This window comes from Oryx dammah, unplaced genomic scaffold (genome assembly GCF_014754425.2).
Source record: "Oryx dammah isolate SB20612 unplaced genomic scaffold, SCBI_Odam_1.1 HiC_scaffold_23, whole genome shotgun sequence".
Lineage (NCBI taxonomy): Eukaryota > Metazoa > Chordata > Mammalia > Artiodactyla > Bovidae > Oryx > Oryx dammah.
Window position 1 is genome coordinate 63114464 of NW_024070207.1, and position 14646 is coordinate 63129109.

The window sequence follows — 14646 nt, forward strand, 5'->3', positions numbered from 1 at the left end:
AATTGCTGGAAATTTTATTCTAATTTTCTAAAGAATCTCCATACTCTTCTCCATAGTGGCTGTATCAATTCACATTCCCACCAACAGTGCAAGAGAGTTCCCTTTCCTCTACACCCTTTCCAGCATTCATTTTTTGTAGATTTCTTGAAGATGGCCACTCTAACAAGTATGAGTAGATGCCTCAATGTAGTTTTGATTTGCATTTCTCTAATAATGAACAAGATTGCTGTCTTTTCATGTCTTTCTTGGGGAAGTGTCTGTTAAGGTCTTCTGTCCAATATTTGATTGGGTTGTTTGTTTTTCTGGTATTGAGCTGCATGAACTGCTTGTATATTTTGGTGATGAATCCTTTGTTAGTCGTTTCATTAGCTATTATTTTCTACCATTTTGAAGGATGCATTTTCATCCTCTTTATAGTTTCCTTCAGAGTACAAAGGCTTTTAGGTTTAATTAGAGCTCACTTTTTTGTTTGTTTGCTTTTTTTTTCTTTTTTTTAATTTCCATTACTCTAGTAGGTGGGCCACAGAGGATCTCGCTGTGTTTTATGTCAAGGTGTGTTCTGCTCGTTTTCCTCTAAAAAATTTATATTTTTATATTTAGGTATTAATTGACTTTGAGTTTATGTTTGTGTATGGTGTTAGAAAGTGTTCTGATTTCATTTTTTTAAGTCCAATATTCCTAGCACCACTTATTGAAGATTTTATCCATTGTATATTCTTTCCTCTTTGTCAAAGATAAGGTGTCCATAGGTGTGTGGGTTTATCTCTGGGTTTTATATCTTATTCCCTTTGTTTCTATATCATGCTGTCTTGATGACTTTAGATTTTTAGTATAGTCTTCTTCTTAAGATTGCTTTGGCTATTGGGGTCTTTTGTGTCTAAATACAAATTGTGATTTTTTTTGTTCTAGTTCTATGAAAAATGTGATTAGTAGTTTAATAAGGATTGCCCTGAATTTGTAAATTTCTTGAGTACTATAGTCATTTTCACAATATTGATTTTTCCATTCTAGGAGCATTGTATATCTCTCTGTATGTGTTGTCTTTTATTTCTTTCATCAGTTTCTTATAGATTTCTGCATACAGTTTTTTGTCTCTTTAGGTAGGTTTCTTCCTAGATATTTTATTTTTTTGTTGCAATGGTGAAAAGGATTGTTTTCTTAATTTCTCTTTTTGATTTTTCATTGTTAGTATATAAGAATGCAAGGAATTTCTATGTATTAATTTTTTTATCCTGAAACTTCACTATATTAATTGATTAGGTCTAGCAATTTTCTGGTGGTATCTTTAGGGTTTTCTATGTATTCTATCATGTCATCTTTAAACAGTGAGAATTTTACTTCTTTTCCAATCTTCATTCTTTTTATTTTACTTTCTTTTCTGGTTGCTGTGATTAAGATTTCCAAAAGTATGTCGAGTAATAGCAATGAGAATAGGAATCCTTGTCTTTTTCTTGATCTTAGAGGAAATGCTTTCAAATTTTCACCATTATGAATAATTTTTTCCTGTGGGTTTGTTGTATATGGCCTTTATTATGATGAGGTATATTCCTTCTATGCCTACTTTCTGGAGTCTTTGTCATAAATGGGTGTTGAATTTTGTGAAAAGCCTTCCCTATATCTAATGAGATGATCAACATATTTATATTTATTTTTTATCTTGTGTTTTTTATTTTTCAATTTGTTAATATGGTGTATCATGCTGATTTATTTCTATATGTTGAAGAATCCTTGCATCCTTGTGGTCAAACCACTTTTATCATGATGTGTCTTCCATTTATTGTGTTGTTGAATTCTATTTGCTAGAATTTTGTTGATGAATTTTTGCATCTATATTCATTGGAGATATTGGTCTTTGATATATTTTTCTTTGGAATTTTGGTACCAGGGTGATGGTGGCCACATAGAATAAGTCTGGGAATTTTCCTTCCTCTGTAATTTTCTGGAAGCGTTTGAGCAGAATAGGTGTTAGTTCTTTTGTTGGTGTTGTTTTTAGAAGATTTTTGAAAACTCTTTTGTTTTTTATGCTTATGATTAGTCTGTTCATATTTGCTATTTCATCCTGGCGAAGTTTTGGAGTGCTATACTTTTCTAAGAATCTGTCCATTTCTTCCAGGTTGTCCATTTTCTTGGCATATACCTGCTTGTAGTAGTATCTCATAATACTTTATTTTTCTGTGTTTTCATAACTTCTTTGTGTTCAGTTCTAATTTTATTGATTTGAGTCTTGTCTCTTTCTTGTTGGTGAGTCTGGCTAATGTTTTGTCAATTTTATTTTATAAAAGAACCAGCCTTTCATTTTATCTTTGGTACTGTCTCCTTCATTTCCTTTTCATTTATTTCTGCTCTGAACCTTATGGTTTCTTTCCTTCTACTAACTTTGAATATTTTGTTCTTTTTCCAGTTGCTTTAAGTATAAGGTTGAGTTAGTGAGTGTAAGTCTATCCATCATGTCCAAGTCTTTGTGACCCTATGAACTATAGTCCACCAGGCTCTTGCGTTTATGGGATTCTCCTGGTAAGCATACTGGAGTGGATTGCCATTATGTTCTCCAGGGAGGGCCTTCCCAAGCCAAGGATCACAGGCAAATTCTTTATCATCTGAAACTCTAGGGTTAGGTTGTATATTTGATGCTTTTTCTTGTTTCTTGAAGTAGGCATGTATTCCTATAAAATTCCCTCTTATTGATAAACTGCCTTTAGTGCATCCCATAGATTTTGAATTTTCATGTTTTCATTGATATTTGTTTCTAGGTATATTTTAATTTCTTCAGTGATCTGTTGGTTATTCAGAAGTGTGTTATTTAACCTCTATGCATTTGTTTGTTTTTCCCCTGTAGTTGATATATTTTCATATAGCATTGTGGTTGTCAAAGTTGACTGAAATGATTTATTTATTTAGTTTTTAATTTAAAAGGTCTTGCTTTGTGTCCCATGATGTGATCTATCCTGGAGAAAGTTTCACGTTCACTGAAAAAAATAACTGAAATATTTTCTTTTTCAATGAAATGCCCTGGATATATCAATTAGGTTCAACTGGTCCAGTGTATTATTTAAAGTTGTGTTTCCATATTAATTTTTTGACTGGAAGATCTGTCCAGTGGTGTGATTATGGTTTTAAATTTCTGCACTAATATCATGTCATTCTCTATTTCTCCTTTAATAGTTGTTAGTATTTGCCTTACCTTTGTTGGGTACATAATATTTATAATTGTTCTATCTTCTTCTTGGATTGATCCATTGATCATTATGTACTGTCCTTTCTCTCTTGAAACAGTCATTATTTTAAAGTTTATTTTATCTGAGATGACTATTGCTACTCCAGTTTTTTTTTTTTTAATTTCTCTTTGCATGGAATATCTTTTCTGATTACCTCAGTTTCAGTCTGTATGTGTCTCTAGGTCTGAAGTTGGTTTCTTGTAGGCAACATATATAAGAGTCTTGTTTTTGTATATATTTAGTTAATGTCTTTTGATTGGAGCACTTAGTCCAATTTATGGGCTTCCCAGTTAGTGCAATGGTAAAGAATCCACCTACCAAGGCAAGAGATACAAGAGATGTGGGTTTAATCACTGAGTTGGAAATATCCCATGGTGTGGGAAAAGGCAACCCACTCCAATAATCTTGCCTGGAGAATTCCATTGACAGAGGAGCCTGGCAGCCAATAGTGCATGGGGTTGCACAGAGTTGGACATGACTGAGCACACACAAACAGACATTTAAGTCAATTATTGGTATATATAATTTTATTGTCATTTACTTTATTGTTTTGTGTTTGTTTTTGTAGGCCTATTTTTTCTTTTTTATTTTCTGTCTAGTAAACTTCCTTGAGCATTTATTGTAAAGCTGGTTTGGTGTTACTGGCTTCTGTTAACATTTATTTGTAAAGTTTTCAATTTCTCTTCCAAATCTAAATACTATCCTGGCTAGATAGAGTAATCTTGGTTGTAAGGTTTTTCCTCATTACTTTAAGTTTGTCCTGCTATTCCCTTCTGGCCTGCAAAGTTTCTCTTGAAAGTTTCGGTTAACCTTATGGGGATCCCCTTGTATGCTATTTATCGCTGTTCCCTTACTTATAATTATTTATATTATCATTCATATTTATATTATATATATATTATATTTATAACTATCTAATATTTATTTTACTTTTATAATTATTTTATATTTATATATTTAATAGAATACATATATAATATGATTATTAATATAATAAATATATATATTAAATGAAGGATAATTGCTTTACACAATTTTTCGATTTTTTGACAAACATCAAAATGAATCAGCCATAGGTACATCCGTGATTCCTCCCTCTTGAAGTTCCCTCCCATCCCTTTCACCATCCCACCCCTCTGGATTGATACAGAATCCTTATTTGAGTTCCCAGAGTCATACAGAAAATTCCCATTAGCTATCTATTTTACATATGGTAATGTAAGTTTCCATCTTACTCTCTCCATACATCTCACTCTCTCTGCCCCTCTTCCCCATGACCATAAGTCTGTTCTCTAGGTCTATTTCTCCATTGTTGCCCTGCAATTAAATTTGTCAATAACATCTTTCTAGATTCTATATATATGCATTAGTATATGATATCTCTCTTTCTCTTTCTGACTTATTTCACTCTGTATAATAGGCTCTAGGTTTATCCAAACATTTAGTCCACATCAGTCGCTCAGTCGTGCCTGATTCTTTGCAACCCCATGAATCGCAGCAAGCAAGGCCTGCCTGTCTATCACCAACTCCCGGAGTTCACTCAGAATCACGTCCATTGAGTCAGTGATGCCATCCAGCCATCTCATCCTCTGTCGGGAGTCCCCTTCTCCTCCTGCCCCCAATCCCTCCCAGCATCAGAGTCTTTTCCAATGAGTCAACTCTTCGCATGAGGTGGCCAAAGTACTGGAGCTTCAGCTTTAGCATCATTCCTTCCAAAGAAATCCCAGGGCTGATCTCCTTCAGAATGGACTGGTTGGATCTCCTTGCAGTCCAAGGGACTCTCAAGAGTCTTCTCCAACACCACAGTTCAAAAGCATCAATTCTTCGGTGCTCAGCCTTCTTCACAGTCCAACTCTCACATCCATACATGACCACGGGAAAAACCATAGCCTTAACTAGACAGACCTTAGTCGGCAAAGTAATGTCTCTGCTTTTGAATATACTATCTAGGTTGATCATAACTTTTCTTCCAAGGAGTAAGCATCTTTTAATTTCATGGCTGCAATCACCATCTGCAGTGATTTTGGAGCCCCCCCCAAAATAAAGTCTGACACTGTTTCCACTGTTTTCCCATCTGTTTCCCATGAAGTGATGGAACCAGATGCCATGATCTTGGTTTTCTGAATGTTGAGATTTAAGCCAACTTTTCCACTCTCCTCTTTCACTTTCATCAAGAGGCTCTTTAGTTCCTCTTCACTTTCTGCCATAAGGGTGGTGTCATCTGCATATCTGAGGTTATTGATATTTCTCCCAGCAATCTTGATTCCTGCTTGTGTTTCTTCCAGTCCAGCATTTCTCATGATGTGCTCTGCATAGAAGTTAAATAAGCAGGGTGACAACACACAGCCTTGATGTACTCCTTTTCCTATTTGGAACCATTCTGTTGTGCCATGTCCAGTTCTGTTGCTTCCTGACCTGCATACAGATTTCTCAAGAGGCAGGTCAGGTGATCTGGTATGCCAATCTTTTTCAGAATTCTCCACAGTTTATTGTGATCCACACAGTCAAATATTTTGGCATACTCAATAAAGCAGAAATAGATGTTTTTCTGGAACTCTCTTGCTTTTTTGATGATCCAGCAGATGTTGGCAATTTGATCTCTGGTTCCTCTGCTTTTTCTAAAACCAGCTTGAACATCAGGAAGTTCACGGTTTATGTACTGCTGAAGCCTAGCTTGGAGAATTTTGAGCATTACTTTACTAGCATGTGAGATGAGTGCAACTGTGCGGTAGTTTGAGCATTCTTGGGAGGACTTGTTTTCCATTCAGATGTTCCAGAGTTTTTGGATATATCAGGCAAATTGTGTGGGATTAATTCATGGTTTCTACAGCTACACAGAGATTTCAGTTCCTCTTTTTTAGTCACACAGTCCCGTGGGCTCATCCTTGATTTTGGGCTCACCTTTGCATATAGGCCACCCTCAAGTGTCTGCTCCCTACCCAGGCAAGATTGGAAAAAGGCAACAACTATGCATGCTTGTTTGCATAAGCGGGAAGAGAAAATGTTGGCAACTGGCTGGGGTATCATGCTTGTTTAGGCATGAAGGGATCAAGGTGTCAACAACATGAGTGAACATACTTGCTCTGTTGGAAGTCCCTCTAAGTGCTCATGAAGATAGAGGCTAGTGTGTGGGGAGACTGTTGTGGCCACGCTGACCCTTGCATGCCACTCAACAATGGCATCTCAATTCTAAGGCTGTTTTCACTTCCATTATGAGCATTCCTTGCCATGGAACTCCTCACACTCATCCCTTCAGGCTATCTTCAGACAGCCAACAGCTGTCCTTTCCCTGGGTCCACTCTCCCAATCCCATACTTCAGCACCCAACCCACAATATCATTGGTGCACAGTCATCTCAGTCTTGGGTGTGCAGAGCTGTGGCATACACAGTCCGTTCAAGTCTCACTCTGTCCTGGATGGCACAGGCTGGTCATCGAACTTCCCCCCAATAGCCCTTATTCTATTTCAGGGTATTTCACCACTGGTGAATGGGTGGTAAATCCTCTCCTTCAGTTGCCTCCTAGGGATGTTGGTCCCATCCCATTTATTAACTTCTTTGTCTTCCATTCCCTCCTTCATCCTTCTCAGTTATATGGAGATTATTTCTTGTTTTGGTTTCTTTCTAAATATCCAAGTTCCTTCTGCTAGTATTCAGCAGGTATTCTGTATGAATTGTTCCACTAAAAATGCATTCTTGATATGCTTGTGGGGAGATGTGAACCCCAAGTCTTCTGATTCTGCCATCTTGATCTCTAAAAGTCCACTTTTCTTATATTACCATTACTACTGTGGCTTTCCTTTCACTTTTATTTGGATGGATTATCCTTTACAATTCTTTAACTTTCAATCTGTTTTTGTTTTTAGGTCTGAAGTGAATCTACTGTAAGCAGCCCATAAATGAGTCTTGATCCTTAGCCCTTACTATATACTTGCCTTTACTCATGGGATTGCTCTTTTTCTATAGATAGTTGATTCTTATTTTCTTTTCCACACAGAGATGATGTACCACGTGTCTCATTGGTAGAGGATACACCTGTCAATGCAGGAGATGTGAGTTTAATCACTGGGTTAGGAAGATCCCCCAGAGAAGAATATGGCAGCCCACTCAAGTATTCTGGCCTGGGAAATCCCATAGACATAGAAGCCTGGTGGTTTATACCTCATGGGGTAACATAAGTTGGACATGACTTAGCAACTAAACAACAACAATAGGTGTGTAGCTGTGTAGCCACTTTTAAAAGACATCCTTAACTCTTTGTTCCCTCATAGATATATCTTTGGGTTTAAAGAACTGGCACAATGAATACCACAAAAATCTAGCTGCTCACTTTGTAAATTACATTTTAAAATGGGCAACCAATGACTTAAAGAGAGTAATTTAGCAAAACACATTAAAGATCAGCCAGTACATGTTAAGAACTACAGTTAACAGGGCATGGTATGTGTGTTTGTGTGTGTGTGTGTGTGTGTGCTGAGGATGTTGATGAGAAGAAGACTGTGTTAAGAAATGAATTCCTGATAATCCTAAATTAAGCTATACCACAGACTTCCTGAATCAATTTTTCAAGTTTATGTTTCAATCTGTCATTCTGTATCCTCATTTTTAAAGTAAAAATTGTTATCACATTATCATTGGCATTACTTCTGACATTAACATGAGGTGGGGCTCTAGGATTATAGGATAAAAAAGGAGAAAAGAACCTAGAAAATTTGCTATTTTAACCACATTTTAGTGTAAAATTCAGTGACATCAGTAACATTCACATTTTTTTTTACAACCATCACCACTATTTCTAAAATGATTTATCACTTCAAATAGAAACTCTATTACCTTTCTTACCCCCAGGCCCTGGTAACCACTATTCTACTTTCAATCACTATAAATTTGATTTGCCTATTCTAGGTATGTCATGTAAGTGGAATAATTAAATATTGGTTAATTTGTGCCTGACTTACTTCATAAAAGCATATTTTCAAGATTCATTCATGAATCTTTGTAGTATGTATAAGAAATTCATTATTTTTGTTTGGTTGGATAATATTCAATTCCTCACGTCTAACATATTTTGTTTATCCAGTTATCCGTTGATGAATCCTTCCGTTGTTACAATATTTTAGCAATTATGAACAGTGTGGCTGTGGATACTAATGTACAATTGTGTGTTTGAAGGCTTATTTTCAATGTTTCTAAGTTTATAGGTAGAAGGGAAACTGTTGGGTTATATGGTAATTCTATGGCAAGCATCTGAAGAATTGTCAAACTGTTTTTCACAGCAGGGGCATCCTTTTACATCAACACCAAGAAACTTTTAAGGTTCTGATTTTTCCACATCCATGCCAAAATTGACTTTCTATTTACATATATATATGTATACATATTATACATTATATAATAAGTTTATATATTATATTCATTAGAAAATACCCTGATGCTGGGAAAGATCAAAGGCAAGAGGAGAAGTGGGCAACACAGGATGAGATGGTTGGATGTCATCACTGACTCAATGGACATGACTTTGAGCAAACTCAGGAAGATGGTGAAGGAGAGGGAAGCCCAGTGTGCTGCAGTCCATGGGATCACAAAGAGTCAGACAAAACTGAGTGACTGAACAACAGCAACATATATTCACACATCTCAGCAGACATGAAGTGATATCTAATTGTGGTTTCTATTTTCATTTTCCTAATGACTAATGATACTCAGAATTATTTCATGTGCTTGTGGGCAACTTTTGTATCTTCTTTGGAGAAATATCTCCATTTCATGCAAAGATGGGCACAATAAGGGACAGAAAGCGTATGGACCTACAAGAAGCAGAAGATATTAAGAAGAGGTGTCACGAATACACAGAAGACCTATATAGAAAAGATCTTTATGACCCAGATAAGCATGATGGTGTGATCACTCACCTGGAGAGACACATCCTGGAATGCTAAGTCAATGGGCCTTAGGAAGCATCACTATGAACAAAACTAGTGAAGGTGATGGAATTCCACCTGAGCTATTTCAAATCATAAAAGACGTTGCTGCTTTAGTGCTGCAATCAATATGCCAGCAAATTTGGAAAACTCAGCAGTGACCACAGGACTGGAAAAGGTCAGTTTTCATTCCAATCCCAAAGAAAGGCAATGCCAAATAATGTTCAAATTATTGTTCAATTATTCTCATCACACAGGCTAGCAAACCAATGCTCAAAATTCTCCAAGAAAGGCTTCAACAGTACATGAACAGAGAAATTCCAGATGTTCAAATAGTATTTTAAAAAGGCAGAGCAACCAGAGATCAAATTGCCAACATCTGATCATCGAAAAAGCAAGAAAGATCCAGAAAAAAATCTACTTCTGCTTTCTTGACTATGCCAAAAACATTTTGTGGATCACAACAAACTGCTGAAGATTCTTAAAGCAATGGGAATACCAGACCAGCAGACCTGCCTCCTGAGAAATGTATGCAGGTCCAGAAGCAACAGTTAGAACCAGACATTGAACAATGAACTGATTCCAATTGGGAAAGGAGTATGTCAAAGCTTTATATATTCACCCTGATTATTTAACTTCTATTCATAGTACATCATGCAAAATGCCAGGCTGGAGGAAGCATATGTTGGAATCAAGATTACTTGGAGAAATATCACTAACTTCAGATATGCAGTTGACACCACACTTATGGCAGAAAGTGAAGCAGAGCTAAAGATCCTCTTGATGAAAGTCAAAGAAGAGAGGGAAAAAGTTGGCGTAAAACTCTACATTCAAAAAAATAAGATCATTGCATCAAGTCTATTCACTTCATGGTAAATAGATGGGGAAGCAATGGAAGCAGTGAGAAACCTTAAATTTTGGGGCTCCAAAATTGCTGCAGATGGTGACTGCAGCCATGAAATTAAAAGACGCTTGCTTCTTGGAAGAAAAGCTATGACCAACCTAGACAGTATATTAAAAAGCAGAGACATTATTTAGCCAACAAAGTTCCGTCTAGTCAAGGCTATGGTTTTTCCAGTAGTCATGTATGGATGTGGGAGTTGGACTAGGAAGAAACCTGAGAGCCAAAGAATTGATGCTTTTGAACTGTGGTGTTGGAGAAGATTCTTGAGAGTCCCTTGGACTGCAAGGAGATCCAACCAGTCCATCCTAAAGGAAATCAGTCCTGAATATTCATTGGAAGGACTGATGCTGAAGCTGAAGCTCCAATACTTTGGCCTTCTTATGCGAAGAACAGACTCATTAGAAAAGACCCTGATTCTGGGAAAGATTGAAGGCAGGAGGAGCAGGGGATGACAGAGGATGAGACAGTTGGATTGCATCATCGACTTGATAGACATGAGTTTGATCAAGCTCCATGATTCGGTGATGGACAGGGAATCCTGGCGTGCTGCAGTCCACGCGGTCTCAAGGAGTTGGACATGACTGAGCTAGTGAACCAATGTGAGTTTTTCTCTGGGTTCCTAATTCTATCCCTTTGGTTTATAGGTCTGTCCTTATGCCAGTTTTACATTTTTCTGAGTACTATACTTTTTAGTAAGAGTTGAAATTTGGAAGGTGTCATCCTTCAGCTTTGTTTTAATAATGTTTTAACTATTTAAATCTCTCGAGATTCCATATGAGCTTTAGAATGTGATTTTCCATTTTTTGCGAATACCATTGTGATTTTGATGGGGATTACACTGAATCTGTAGATCACTTGGGGGTAATGTTGACATCTTAACATTATTGTCTTCCAATTCATGGACACAGGATAGTTTTCTGTTTACTTGTGTCTTCATTTTCTTATCTCAATATATTTTTTTAATTTTTATTTTTACTTTATTTTGCTTTACAATACTGTATTGGTTTTGCCATACATTGACATGAATCTGCCACGGCTGTACATGAGTTCCAAATCTTGAACCCCCCTCCCACCTCCCACCCCATGTTATTTCTCTGGATCATCCCCATGCACTAGCCCCAAGCCTCCTGTATCCTGTATCGAACGTAGACTGGAGATTCGTTTCTTACATGATAGTATACATGTTACTATGCCATTCTCCCAAATTATCCCACCCTCTCCCTCTCCCACAGAGTCCAAAAGTCTGTTCTATACATTTGTGTCTCTTGCTGTCTTGCATACAGGGTTATCATTACCATCTTTCTAAATTCCATATATATGTGTTAGTATACTGTATTGGTGTTTTTCTTTCCGGCTTACTTCACTCTGCATAATAGGCTCCAGTTTCATCCACCTCATTAGAACTGATTCAAATGTATTCTTTTTAATGGCTGAGTAATACTCGACCCAATCAAAAAGTGGGCCAAAAAACTAAATAGACATTTCTCCAAAGAAGACATACGGATGGCTAACAAACACATGAAAAGATGCTCAACATCACTCCTTATCAGAGAAATGCAAATCAAAACCACAATGAGGTACCATTTCACACCAGTCAGAATGGCTGCAATCCAAAAGTCTACAAGCAATAAATGCTGGAGAGGATGTGGAGAAAAGGGAACCCTCTTACACTGTTGGTGGAAATGCAAACTAGTACAGCCACTATGGAAAACAGTGTGGAGATTCCTTAAAAAATTGCAAATAGAACTGCCTTATGACACAGCAATCCCACTGCTGGGCATACACACCAAGGAAACCAGAATTGAAAGAGACACATGTACCCCAATGTTCATCGCAGCACTGTTTATAATAGCTAGGACATGGAAGCAACCTAGATGTCCATGAGCAGACTGATGGATAAGATACTGTGGTACATATACACAATGGAGTATTATCTCAATATTTTTATATTTTCAATATACAAGTCTTTTTACTTTGTTAAGTTTATTGTTAAGTATTATTGTTTTTGATTCTACTGTAAATGAAACTGTGTCCTAATTTCCTTTTTGGATTGCTTGTGTTAGTATGTAGACATACAGCTGATTTTTTAATATTTATTTTGTATACTGCTATTTTGATGTTTTGCCTATGAGTTCTAACAGATGTGTGTGTGTGTGTGTGTGTGCATATGTGTATTTGTGTGTATTCTTTAGGGTTTACTAGAACTAAGATCCTGTCATCAAAGATATAGTTTTATAATTTCTTTCCCAATCTGGAAGCCTTTTAGCTTCTTCTTCTTATTATTATTATTATTATTTTGCCTAAACACTTGAGCTAGTATATCTACTGATATGTTGAATCTGAGTGATAAAATCAGGCATCCTTGTCTTGCTCCTTATCTAGTGGGAAACATTTTGGTCTTTCATCATCCCTAAGTATGATGTTAGCTGTGGTTTTTCCTATTTGGCTTTTATCATATTGATAAATTTCTTTATGTTTCTAGTTTACTGGCTGCCTTTATCATGAAAGGGTGCTTGCTCTTTTCAAATACATTTTTCTGGATCAATTTGTTATGATCACATTTTTCCCTTCAATCTACTCATGTGTTACACTATATTGATTGCTTTTCCTACTTAAAAATCACCCTTATATTCCAGAGATAAATCCTAATTGGTTACAATAATTTTAATATGCTGTTGAATTAAGTTTGCTAGAATTTTGTTGAGGGTTTCTGAATCTATTGGGTTGTCCAAAAAGTTCATTTAGGTTTTCTGTAAGATGTTATGTAAAAACTCAAGTAAACTTTTTTAATCAACCCAATATATTCATAAAGGATATTGATTTGCAGTTTTCTTTCAGTGTCTTTGACTGCTTTCAGGACAATGCTGACCTCATAGAATGAGTTAGAAAATGTTCTTTTGTCATTTTTTTGGAAAAAAGTTGAAGATTAGAGCTTAGGCTTTAACAATTTTTGATAAGATACATTAATAAAATTTGATACTGTATTTTCGTTTGGAGGAGATTTTAATTAGGAATTCAGTTTTCTTAGTTTTTATATACCTATTCAGATTTTCAGATTTTCTATTTCTTCCTGAGAAGAAATTTTGGTAGTTTTGAGTGTTTTTAAGAGTCTGTCCATTTAATCCAGGTATCTAATTTAGTGCCATACTGATGTCATAATATTCTTTTATAATCCTTTTTATCTCTGTAAAATTAGTAGTAAACTTTCTTTTCTAATTTCACCATTTAATAATTTGACTCTTCTGTTTGATTTAGTCAATCTAGCTAAAAGATTGTCAACACTGTTGATCTTTAATTTTTTAAATTTTATTTATTTTATTATATTTTACTTATCTCCACTTCAATATGTAGTATTTAATCCCCCCTCCTAGTAGCTTTGAGTTTAATTTGCATTTTATGTTCTACTAGCTTAAAATATAGAGTTGTCTTTCTTCTTTTAAATGCATTTAAAGTTATAAATCTCTACCTTATCACTGCTTTTACTGCATCATATGAGTTTTTGCATATTGTTTTTTTTTTCTTTTGCATTAATGTATTTTATAATTTACTTTGTGATTTATTTTTGATGTCCCAGTTATATCAGTTCAGTTCAGTTCAGTTCAGTTGCTCAGTTGTGTCTGACTCTCTGCGACTCCATGAACTGCAGCACACTAGGCCTCCCTGTCCGTCACCAACTCCCAGAGTCCACCCAAACCCATGTCCATTGTGTTGGTGATGCCATCCAACCATCTGATCCTCTGTCGTCACTTTCTGCTCCTGCCCTCAACCATTCCGAGGATCAGGGTCTTTCCAAATGAGTCAGCTGTCCGCATCAGGTGACCAAAGTATTGAAGTTTCAGCTTCAACATCAGTCCCTCCAATGAACACCCAGGACTGATCTTCTTTAAGATGGATTGGTTGTATTTCCTTGCAGTTCAAGGGACTCTCAAGAGTCTTCTCCAACACCACAGTTCAAAAACATCAATTCTTCGGTGCTCAGCTTTCTTTATATAACTGTATGCTATTTTCTTTCCATACATCTGTGTGTTTTCCAGTTTTCTTTTAGTTATTGATATCTATTCAGTTCAGAAAAGACACTATGTAATTTCTATCTTTTTTAATTTGTTGACTTGTTTTATGACGGCAGACATGGTCTATTCTGAAGAATAGTATATATACACTTAAAAGAACTATGTACTTTTGTTCTTGAGTTAATTGTTCCTCATTTATCTGTTGTGCTTAATTGCTTCACTCATGTCTGACACCTTGTGAACCTATGAACTCTGGCTTGCCAGGCTCCTCTGTCCATAGTATTCTCCAGGCAAGAATGTTGGAGTGAGTTGCCATGCCCTCTTCCAATGGATCTTCTCGACTTAGGGATAGAACCTGAGTTTCCTATGACTCTTGCACTTCAGGCAGATTCTTTGCCACTGAGCTACCATGGAAGAACATAGATCTGCTCAGTTCAGTTCAGTTCAGTTGCTCAGTCGTGTCCTATTCTTTGTGACCCCATGAATCGCAGCACGCCAGGCCTCCCTGTCCATCACCAACTCCCAGAGTTCACTGAAACTCATGTCCATCGAGTCGGTGATGCCATCCAGCCATCTCATCCTCCTTCGTCCCCTTCTC

The 14646-nt window shown here is 36.4% G+C and overlaps 1 long non-coding RNA gene across 1 annotated transcript; it reads left to right on the top strand.

The window, feature by feature from the left end:
- The first annotated feature begins 1879 nt into the window (after positions 1-1879).
- Positions 1880-13128, top strand: LOC120881907. The gene is made up of 3 exons (XR_005725358.1): positions 1880-1976; positions 10625-10627; positions 13117-13128. It is a non-coding gene; the product is annotated as an uncharacterized LOC120881907 (long non-coding RNA).
- Positions 13129-14646: the final 1518 nt, after the last annotated feature.